The sequence below is a fragment of the Ostrinia furnacalis genome, unplaced genomic scaffold (genome assembly GCF_004193835.3).
Source record: "Ostrinia furnacalis isolate ACB-3 unplaced genomic scaffold, ASM419383v2 OfSCF0710, whole genome shotgun sequence".
NCBI lineage: Eukaryota > Metazoa > Arthropoda > Insecta > Lepidoptera > Crambidae > Ostrinia > Ostrinia furnacalis.
Window position 1 is genome coordinate 3463518 of NW_021130949.1, and position 12283 is coordinate 3475800.

Sequence of the window (12283 nt, forward strand, 5' to 3'; positions counted from 1 at the left end):
AATATGTCATGAAGGAGAAAAGTACAACTCTAGTTTTTACCATTTTTGTGCATGTTAGGTTTGGTGTGCCTGACGTTGTACCTGAAAAATATAAAAAATCACATGTAATGTTTGTCAGGCCCACTGACGGTACAGCGTAGGGTTACAATTATAATTCTGTGATCTCAAGATATACTTAGGCTGGGTTGCACCATCTTACTTGAACTTTGATAAACGTCAAAAATCTGTCAAACTCCATACAAAAAACACCGGTTATCGTTATGTTACTATAACGATAACCGGTGTTTTTTGTATTGAGTTTTGGTCAAAGTTAAAAAAAAAAAAAAAAAAAAAAAAGGTGGTGCAACTCAGCCTTAATAATATCGTCGGCAGAACTTCAGGTTAGAAGTTTGTAGCAGAATAGCCCTTAATAAANGGTGCAACTCAGCCTTAATAATATCGTCGGCAGAACTTCAGGTTAGAAGTTTGTAGCAGAATAGCCCTTAATAAAACTACATTAGGCAGTATTCCACCTGAGATTATGCCGTCGTTATTAATTTTATTTGTATTACGATATTTTTAAAAGTGAGAGCCAAACACACGATGCGTTGCGGCGGCGGTGCGTTGTCGCTGCGTCATTTTACATAACCCGATCGTGCTATGCCCACTTCGCTGAAATGTGACTCTCCCGCGCACCACCACAGTAAGCCCCGTCCGTACCAGAGCGGCGATATGACGTCACGGCTACTAGGTACGCATTTAACTCTATCAAGTTGTACTTTTAGAAATATCTGTGGCAGGCACACGACGACGCCGCACCGCCCTCGTGCTTTTGCTCTGGCGAATTAGCTTATTCATATCTTCTGTCTTTTCTTCATTACCTATCTTTTATCTTCTTATATGTTAAGCATCTTTATGTAAATACTCACCTTATAAAAATAAGTTTAATTTCTTTAATAAATAAATGTTATTTATATTACGCGTGTGTTTCATTGTTATTTGCTTTAATGTCGCCAAAAATCTGGGAATGACAAAAAAATATTACGATCATTGAAAATAACATTAATTTGTCTGTGGTATTTGTGTGAGAATAAATTTTGAATAATGAATAAATCTAAAATAATTAATTTTAGACATTGTTTTGTGTAACGTTATTACCATGAGTTTTTTTTTAAATTTTATTCCACCAAAAATGCCAAGGCGAAAATATACAGTGAAAAAATTATAAGATCTCATGTAGAGACAATCTCGCGTGGCAGGTCACCAATGCGCTGGACCGACCAAGTGAAAGCAGCAGTGGGAGACGACTTAACTGCACCAGACAGTCTGCCAATAGAGAGAGATGGAGGGAGATTGTGCGGAGAGTTGTATCCGCATCTACAGCCGATGTGAACAACGCCTCAACGTGACCACGACCGCTCTGCCAAGAGCGTAACGAATAAGAAGAAGAGACAATCTTCATCTATTATAATATAACTCCTCGCTAAAATCAAGTGACAGTGGGTGGGGCACATACCTCACAGAGCTGATAGCCGCTGGGGCAGAAAGTTCTCGAGTCCGGAAGACTTAGTGTGAGCAGACCCCCCACTAAGTGGACCGACGATCTGGTGACGGTAGCGGGAATGCGGGCAGAGTGCAGGACCGGTCGCTATGGAAATCCTTGGGGGAGGCCTTTGTCCAGCAGTGGACGTCATTTGGCTGAAACGAACGAACGAATTTAAGTAAGTTGTGGTAAAAAAATATGTGACAGCGATTTACGAGTAGCTGAAGTAGAGTGCTCAACTAGCTTTAATATAAATACTGCGATATCAAATTGCATGGCAAGCTCTTATCTTAGAGAAACGGTCGTGCCAAAACGGATGGGGATCACTCGTACCATAGTGTAACGATTTTCAGTAAGTTATCTTTGCTTGCAAATATCTGTCGACATTCCACCAGCTCGCACTAAGCGATTCGGTAACTCATTTATAATGCAAACAACTATGGACTGGAATTCCCTGGCTGCCGCTGTCTTTCCCGAACATTATAATCCGGGCCTTTTCAAGGCGAGAGTGAATAGGCACTTGCACGGCAGATAACTGCATCTCACTTAACAATCTGCCTTGTTAAGCAAAAGAAAAAAAAAGAATTTTCCCCGTCTTGCGTCTCACTACTTGCTGTAGTGAAGTGGCTGTCGTATTGTTTATACTTTTATATGACAAATTAATAAGCGCATAGGTAGGTTAAGAAACGAATTCCATAGACTGTCTCAGTCCGTTTGGAATTTAGGCACCTATAACGTAGAAATGGTTATTGCTACCTTTGTTAATCACATTTTACATAATAAGATATTAATTTGTTGTCAATGCAATAACTTTTACTTAGACATGACCGTTTAAAGGTTATTTCTTAGACATTAGCTATCTAAAAATACCTTAAAGAAGCCCAAACAGTAAGACAACCCAGGACCGAGCCGCCTGGAGACGCATGACGCGGAGGGCCGACCCCAAATAAAATGGGAATGGGCCAGGCAAAGTAGTATTAGCTTATCTAAAAAGATAATCACAGATCAATTTTGTATTGTTTAAATGTATCGGGAGTTCGGGACTAAGTGAGTGAACCTACTGCTCATAAATCTACTGTAATACAATACCGTGACCAATAACATGTACCTACATGTTTATGTTATTGCAGAAAGGTTCAAATTTGCTTGCACTTACCAAAGCGCTGATATTCACATCGTTTGCATTTCCTTTCTCCGGAGATTCCCCGCAGCGTGGATGGTTCATATACTTTGACTTATGTGAGGTAATATCTTAAAATGTTAAACATTCTTAAAAACTAGCTTTTGCCTGCAGTTTTGCAGCCATAGGTCAGCGCTTGAGGTACGGGACGGTGTTTATGAACGTCAAACGTCAGCGAGGCTTCAGATCTAATTCAGATTTATCATAATACTAGCTTTTGCCCGCGGCTTCACCCGCGTGAAATTTAGTTTGTCACAGATCGTCATAAATTATAGCCTATATGTTATTCTGGGTCATAAACAACAATACTGTACAGTTTCATCAAAATCCGTTCGGTAGTTTTTGCGTGAAAAAGTAAAAAACGTCCAGACATCCATACAAATTTTCGCATTTATAATATTAGTAGGATGTTAATGTTACCATTCCCGTTTCGCTACCATACCCCAGGTATTGATTGAGTTAAGCGCTTAGACCTATAATAACTGGGAATAAAACTACCCTATAGTTTGCCATGGGTCCTAAACTACATATCTTTGTACCAAATTTCATCTAAATCAGTTCAGTGGTTTAAGCGTGAAAAGACTGAAACTTTCGCATTTATAATATCAGTACAAATGATAGAAATATAAAAGCCTTTTGGACTGCAATATGGACTTATTGAGAAATAAAGTTCATTTCTATCGCAGACTGTTTAAGGGCTATCTCTAGTAACAAAATACGAAGAGACCATGAAAAACTTGGCTTTCTGTAGAATAATATAAAATCGATGAAATCAATTCTGTTTTTACCTAATCGGCGATCAACAGACTCATGAGTCATATTTGTCAGGTAAATTAAATACCTATCCTATTATGGCATCGTCTGTACAATTTAATATTGCATGCTCAATATGAGCAATCTGTTGTAACGAATTTTATGCCCAAACAACTGCAAACTGTACACAGAAAAAGCAATAAATAAATTCTATTCTATTCTATTTTATGTTATTTTACATAAAATTAAACACGTTTTAGTGACGTCTGGGTTGTTAGTTTTAGATTTTTGCCGCTTGACGTTTCAAAATCATTAGTTATACCAAATATTGAAATTCAAGCAATCGCAACATTGTAGCTTAATCAAGTCCTATGTTTTATTTACTGTATTAAGTAAGTACCAATACAACCAAGCGGAAAACTTGTGATTCTGAAGATTTTAATTTAATCCAATAGACATGTGAGATTCGTTTTCGATTCGATGCAAATGACTTTGTCAATAGAGATCCTGAAAGGGATATCTAGCAAATAGGAACATTATAAAATAGCAATAAACAGGACTAATCTCACTTAAAGAAGAATCTACATCTTGGCCTCCAATGAAACCCAACCGGAAGTAACCGATGAAGGGTAGGTAATAAACCATAAAGATATAGAGAGATGCCAACTAATACGCTGAGTTCGAAACTCAGTGTCGCATTAGAAATTCACATACACAAAGTAATCAAAATATATGCTCATTATCCACTGCGGTATCAGTACTCAACGTTCGAATAATCTTTAGTACTACGCAAGCAATGTAGACTGTTTACATTATGACGTCGCTGCTGTCATCATTGCTTTCACGAGCAATGTGTTCTGTTTTTGGGCATATTGCTGAGACACCGGCCCCGCCCCTTGTCACATCTCTCTTTAGTTTCTGTGATTTGTGTAATAAACACTATAGCAACAAAATAGAAGCTGATTTTCCATTAGCACAGCTGTCAGCCCTGACAAACCCGATGTTAAATTTCCGCTAGCTGCTAATCCGATGGAAGCACCGGTAATTAAAAGCCGTCTTCGATCGACAATTGTAGATTATTATCTATTTCTGAAATACTTACTTTAGTAAGTAGTTGTGACAACTTTGTCTTTAGGTCCATTGAATTTTGATGTTCTAAAGACCTATAACCATACATAACATACTATAAGACCTGTAAAGACACAAGCTGTTGGAAAAATCACTTTTAAAGTATTTCACATTTTTGAAGATTTAATAATTATTTGACGAATTTTTTAAAGTATGATATGATATTATAAGTAACTTGAAAAAATCGAACTGCCTAAGGGGAGAATCGAACCAACGATTTTTCGCTTGCCGGGAGAATAGTCTCCATTTGAGTTACTAATACACTTCACGCTCTTAGAAAAAATTCAATAACTATGAATTATGATGATATTATTATGATGAATAAGAAAACGTATAGTTTTCAAATGTTACATAAATTATGTGCTATGTAATAATCAATTTGAACAACTTAAATCTAACTCATCTATTCCTTCAATAAAGTAAAGTACATATTCACTGTCTCCGCAATATCAGACATAAAATCGTCCTTCAAGTAATAACTGTAGCTTTCCATTCAATCAAGTCAGTCCTTTCATCAACAGGCCACCATCAAACAAGCCTGAATGGCCAAGTGTACCTGACAGACTATTAGCTAGCTCCAAGACATTATGGCTGCGAAGCTCAGCAACAGAAATTGGGCCTAATGCGGTAGCTAGAAGGTTCAATTTGATAGTAGAGGTGAGAAAATAATTTAATACAATAACAACCTGGTATTAGAATTTAATTAAAGTAGGATTGCATTGGGAAGTAGAGATTTTGGAATCAATTAGATGTGGGAAGAAGTCATGTACCTAACCAAATGCAGGATTTTACACGTAATAATCTTTCTATTTGTAATAGGGTACCAACTTTCATCAATAATCTGATGATGAATGAATATCATGTAGGAAAAGAGTAGACTAATAGTTTAATGTCACTAAAAGCACAGCTAAAAGTTTTAAATATTGAAAAAATATCTATACTTATAGGTAGCGCAGCTAGAGTTGAGGCGATCAATACAAGAAAAGATTGAGTTTGTGATTATCGCCCGTATTCACAAACATAACGCACGCCTTCGATAAACCAATTGACCAAGCCAAGAGTGAGGTAGCATTCAATATATAGAATGGGTGATTTGTTGTGTGAGTAAATTTTGTCAGGGTGAGAACAGTTTTCGCCTCAACTTTCACTGGGCGAACTATACGTGAGTATAAATCTTGAGTAGGTAATAATTTCCGCACAGACGCTGCAAGATGCAGACATCCAAAGTGATCACCCAAAGCTTAATGAGGCAAGCGGGTGTAAATCCTTTTTAGGGGAGACCGAGGTGAGATGTAACAAAAGTGAGTCAAAACTGATTTCTCTGTACCTATGATAGTGAGCGAGGAGATAATTTCAAGCAAAATGTAGAGCGTCTAAAGAGCAACGAATTTGCTACCTCGAGACACTGTCACGTACGCTGAGAGCACAGATCACAGAAACTAAATGGAGATGTGAAAAGGAGGCGGGGCCAGTGTCGCAACAATATGCCCAAAAACAGAACACATTGCTCGTGACAGCAATGATGATAGCAGCGACGTTATACGTGTAAACAGTACAAATTGCTTGCGTAGTACTTAAGATTATTCAAACGTTAAGTACTGATACTGCAGTGGATAATGAGCACATTCAATCGCACGTCACTGCGTATGTAGTGCTGGTCGTACATTACTTGCAACCTAGTATGCGAACGAATAGCCGCACTCAATGCAATGTGTGGATTACACACTCTTCGCGACGTATTGTTTTTAATTTGATAACTTTATGTATGTGAATTTCTAATGAGATACTGGGTTTCGAACTCAGGGCATTAGTTGGCATCTCTCTAGATCTCTATGGTTACTACTTTCCTCAGTCTCCCTTATTACGAGGCCTCTTTGCTAACAAAGGTTACAGCTTATCGCCATCTCACGGGCCAATGCGCATGATAAAGGTGCTGACAGAGTTATGAAAACCTTTGAAGGTTAAATTAAATTCGGTTAGCAGGAAGTATCTAAGACGTTATTTGTATTTATTTAAACCAAGGAACAGCGCGGTGACTGGTTAGTTGATTGAAGTATTGCTCTTGAAGTGCTAGGTGAGGTAAATAGATTGAGACATGTGACAATATTTTTGCTCTTAAGCAAATAATACATAATACTACTACATATCATTAGCCCGGCGAGGATGTGGAGGGGTCAATTTGACCCCGTGCTTCATATTTTTGTGTACAGTTATTTATCCCGTAGCCGTGTGCTGTTGAAAGTCTCAGTAGCTGGAGTAATTGAACTCTGCTACCCTTTTCACGCCACTAGTGAATCAACCATCGCTGGTGAAAGAAAATAGACGTGCGAAAACTATCTATTTTGTTAAGAATGAGCTAATTTGTACCTTAGAAGACTAATTATGAATAACTAATGATATTAGATATTGATTACCAGAAAATACTAGTTAATATTATGTAATATGATGAAATTGCTTTTTTGTTACAAGATAACGCAAATTTCACTATTTTTAGACTTTTAGAATATCTCTATTATTTAAACGTGTATATGGCTATTGGTGAATTTTTCAATTTAAATCCATTAACTACTAACTATTACTTCAGTTTCTTGATAAATATTACTTTAATTACCGCTTAGTAGGGAAAAATCTACAAATCAAATACAGGGTCATAAAGACCCTCCACATTCGCGACTTATACCTTTTGTACCACATCCTCGCCGGGTTAGGAAGGCTTGTTAAGGACAAAAATATTTTTAATTAGTCTTTTTTTATTTGACGATTTGGAAGTGCAGTAGGCACCAGTTGCAGCCACCCATTTCTAAATTTGTCGTCTCGGTCTAACGAAAAAAAAACAGGAATGGCCCACTTATAGAACACAGAAGTTTCTATATTCTGTAGGCACTGTACTACAAGTATTATATTAGTCTATAAACATTTTTAAATAATATGACTCACGCCCGTATTCACAAACGATGCTTGCTTAAGTGAAGTAGCAAATCTAACGCACAGCGTTGAATAGATAGAGCTCTGTCAGTCAGTTTTGTTTCGAAGATCACAAATATTTGGTTGGAAAGACACTATTATGAGTTCGTAGTCCGTACACTCAAGTGTGTCGCGTTGTTTACGAGTAGGTACATAAATATACTCGTACACAGACTACATAAATATGCATATACATGAAACATAACAAAAAGAACCGCATTATTCTACACGACAAAAGCAGCGTTCTAAAAATAATTCAAGACAATAGAAACCATGCATTGTCTGCGTTCAGTTACCTCAGGGGTTCCCAACCAGTGGTCCACGGACCACCGGTCGTTCCACAGGAGTTAAAATATGGTCCACGAACGTTAGTTCGGCATCACAGGCCGCTACCAACCATGTGATGAGAGGGTTTAAGTAATATTAAATAAATAAATAAATTCCTTAAAATCACATTCATAATTTAGTAAATATTATTTGGTATTTGATTTAAAAAAAAATTAATTTAAGTTACTTTCATGTTTATTAACGGATTTTTAAATGGTCCCTGCGAATGATAAAGATATGAAAGTGGTCCCTGGTCCAGGAAAGGTTGTGAACCACTCTGTTAGTTGCCGCATGGACATAGAGCTACTTCGTTTATTGAAATGCTACGTGGTAGACTCTAGCTAGTCTCTAGCTAGTTAGTTCTGAATGGACAGTTCCCACTCGGTGATCTATTTCAAATCTGGCATTGTGCCTGTGAAAAATAGTCTACATTCGGCAATATGTAACTAGGCTTGCTTAAAGGTGTGCTCTATTACGATAATTTTAAATTGTGGAATGATCTTACTTAACCTACAAAAGTGCATGCAGAGAAGTGCTCAGACAGAATGTACTTATTCACTTATGCCTTGAAAGCTTTAGAAATTAGGGACACTGACGTTGCCTTGCTGGATAATTAATGCACTCTCTTTGACTGATTATGGAAAAGCGCTTGGTAAAAAAATAGTTATGAGACCCAATAATTAAAGTTAATACCACAGTACTGTCTACGGGTGTCTATGGGTGACGGTAATAACTTACCATCAGGTGATCCGTCTGGTTGTTTGAATCCTGTCACATAAAAGTAGTATGTCTCTACATTAAGTAACAGATTAAGATTGTGAAATTCTCGTTTCAATTTGGCAGATTCAATAAAATAACCAGATATGGGATTTTAAGACGTTAATTTGAATAGTCAAGTTTACAATAAACTAGAATTTTCTTACCAATGAATTTTATGCTTCTTAAGCCAAGTGCATGTGACGAGACGGTTTTCCCAGATGAGAACGCAATACATTAAGACGTAGTAAGATTCTTATTAAAAATGCAGATTTTTGGCCAAAGTTTACACGTTGTTTCATGAGCATAATGTCTATTTCAGTATATAAATGATTGCAATTGCACACATAACAATGTCGTCACTAAACGGGTGTGCTCTTGGCAACGTAGTACTGACAATTTTACAATACTTTGCTGAACATAAATAAGTGACACTTATTCAAATAATATCAGATATTATTTCAGCAGACAGACAAAATATAAATATACTGAAATTCAGAATATTAAGAGACCCTTTTACCTTACAAAGAGCTATGAACGTAAATACGATATTTACATACCTCCATATAGACGTATATCCACTTTGTTGAAATGCCTCAGGTAGATCCATACACTCTAAAAGATAATTGGGGAGAAAAATACAGAGGGCTTCCAAAGAAATTATCCGTAAGAATATAAGCGGCCCTTACTGTGGCCCGCAGTGCAAAGCCACCTTGCAAATAGGGTACTTTGAAGGCCTTTTTGTAATGGATGCGATAATTTTCTCTTTAGTACTCCAATTAGGATAAAGCATTTTTTTGGTTAACGATAGGTATCTGTTTTGCTTTAATTTGTATTTTTGGGCAAAACTCAGCATTGATTTAAAGGGATTTCTAAATATTTTTTGTAAAGAATAATCTTTTTATTTTAAAATACAAGCTTGTGTGCCTTGTGTTTACAATTTCTAGGGTTTTTTTCAAGTATCTTCGTTACTCTTTGCAGTGCAGTGGACTGACTGAGACAAACGAAGTAATTCACTATAATATCTTCTATCGGTATAATTCTGGAAAAAATAAAGAACAAATCAATGTCTTCTTAGTTTTTACTAATAATATTTAGTAACTTTTGGGAAATAACTATACTGCATACCCCAAGAATTAAATTGTATCTGCTACAATGAGTACATTCAACACTACCAAACGCTAACTAGATCTAAAACAAGTGTATCGCGAAGTTTCCAGCTCTGAATGAAAGCTCTAATTCTGTTTGCTTTCGGCCGGGAAACTTTAAGCTCGCGCTTAATCCACTTCCGCTTCTGTCTTCGCTTCGTGGGAATGCTTCGAATTAATGCAATTTGTTCCAATTGAGTCAATATTATTGACGCAATCTCATATTTGGCTCTATGAATATTTCACAGGACTTGAAAGTGTTGTGTTGTGACCAACAAATGTTAGGGTTTTTATGCTACCCTTGAGTGAAATATACAAAAACAAATACAAATACAAAGCTTAAGCAAATTATCGCTGCAAAACGGGCTATGGAGAATTAATTACACATTACGAGCACAATCAATTCAGAGGAAATGGTATGGAAAGGACTTACTTGGGTTTTCCAGGTCACAGGCGTTTACTGATGCACTGTGATTGTGATTCTGTTCAGCTCAGTCACATACTTTTGATGATAATGATTTATTAATACCTCTATTCAAACTAGGCATGGCTGCTACAGGACCATACGCAATGACGATAAAAGTCTATAATAAACTACCTACAATCTACATACATAAAATCTGAACCAAATACAAATAAATTTATTAATTTGCTAAAAAATTTCTACTAAGCAAGTGTTACTATGATTTAAATGAATATTATAATGATAAGCCCACATGTACGTACAGTACTATGCAATACATACATTTAACTATTATCTACATATTGTATCACCCATTATATGACATTCAGTTATTCAGTTACCTACTATACTCATTATAATAATTATTAGAATTATTTTTTTTCCTATTCCCTGGAGAGACTTTATAAAAAAAGTGTCGGCCCAGTATGCGTAATTTTTCAAATATATTTTTTATACAATAATAGACATTATATTCCAAATTGCTTTATGTACTTCCTATCAAAGACATCTATAATTTATTTGATTGCTATTGTAAATAAGAGTAAAATTGCAATGCCCTTGCAGGGCCCATATGTTTACCTTACATATTTTATAAGACCTTACTGTACATACATACATATGTGATGCAATAAATAAATGAATATGATATTTGATATTGTGAGAACGTGTAGCCGGCCGGCACAATACAGAGATGTATTGTGTGAAAGTTTCTTGTGAACGCTACAATGTAACCTTGTTGGTGATCAATTAAATAAGTAAAGTTTGTTCGTGGTTTGTTGAGGCCACGGTCTCTTATTAAACGCTATACGTGGCGTATGACGTCAGCTTCAAACGTTCCTATCTACGTCATACGCTGACGTCATCGTCTGAAAGAGCCCACAACATTATCAGTGACGTCGCTTACGGCGCGACGCTGTATGCGGCCTCCGATGCTTATAGGAAGCCTTGATAGAACAACCAAATCCATGTTGGTTTTATAATAATTTTACTNTTTTTACTATTCAGTTACAACCTAAAAATTCGTATACGTATACGCTTAATGCCCTTTTGTTTAATATGTAGTGTACCTATTCTTCTTTTGTTGCAATACAGTGTTTGGTTAGGTACTTTATTTAAATAACCCTCCTTCTGTCGCAGTCGGATAAATAATGTTTATTTAAAAAAATTTATAGTGTAGACTGTAGGTGTACTCAAACGATTATACATTTACCTGAGTAGTGAATGCCAAAAATGGTATTTGCGTCAATGACAAAAGTATTTTCTAAATTCATATTACATGTACTTTACCCTTTCGACTATGCTGCAGACAGTTACGAAATAGTATTATATGTAGGTATTTCGCGAGTCTTATATCACGAGAATACTTAGAAGTCACTCAAATCACAAGTGACACATTCTACTGCAGATGCTGTCAAAAGAAAATGGAAAATGCGCCGAAAATGTATTCCTTCGCGTAGATGTATTCGTTACTACTGGCTATAGTACATATCACGATAACAACGATTTAATTATTGTTTTATTGGCTGCATTAGCTTTTTTAAGTAGAGTTTCGTAGAACGTAGCATAGAGCTTTTAAAGTAGGCAGGTAGCATACAAAATTTTAATCTTCCCCCACTTTTTCTCAACACCAGCCGACAATGTCGTCTCAAAGTGGTGATAGGGTAAACTAGACCTCAATGTGGCGACTATATTAAAATTTGACGTGTATAAAACACCCGTACCTATTCAAACGATGCTTGCTTAAGTGAAGCAGCAAATCCATCACAGAGCGTTGAATAGAGCTCTGTGATTGGTACGTGTGTGACCCTGTACGTTCACGCGCACTGTGAGACTTCATAGTAATGGTTGTGAATGCGGGCGTAAGTGTCCTGAAAATGGTCGGCATACCAATAAAGTTAGAATCTTTGTTTGCCATATAAACACTGATTACCTGTGTATCTTACTATCTAACTAATATTATAAATGCGAAAGTTTGTATGGATGTCTTGATGTTAACATGTTTGTTACACTTTCACGCAAAAATTACTAAACGGATTTTGATG

The 12283-nt window shown here is 36.4% G+C and overlaps 1 protein-coding gene across 1 annotated transcript in view; it reads right to left on the reverse strand.

Moving 5' to 3' along the window:
• The window catches only part of MYPT-75D (Myosin phosphatase targeting subunit 75D), a 77095-nt gene that overhangs the window by 41724 nt on the left and 23088 nt on the right, over nt 1–12283 (reverse strand). The window lies entirely within an intron of this gene.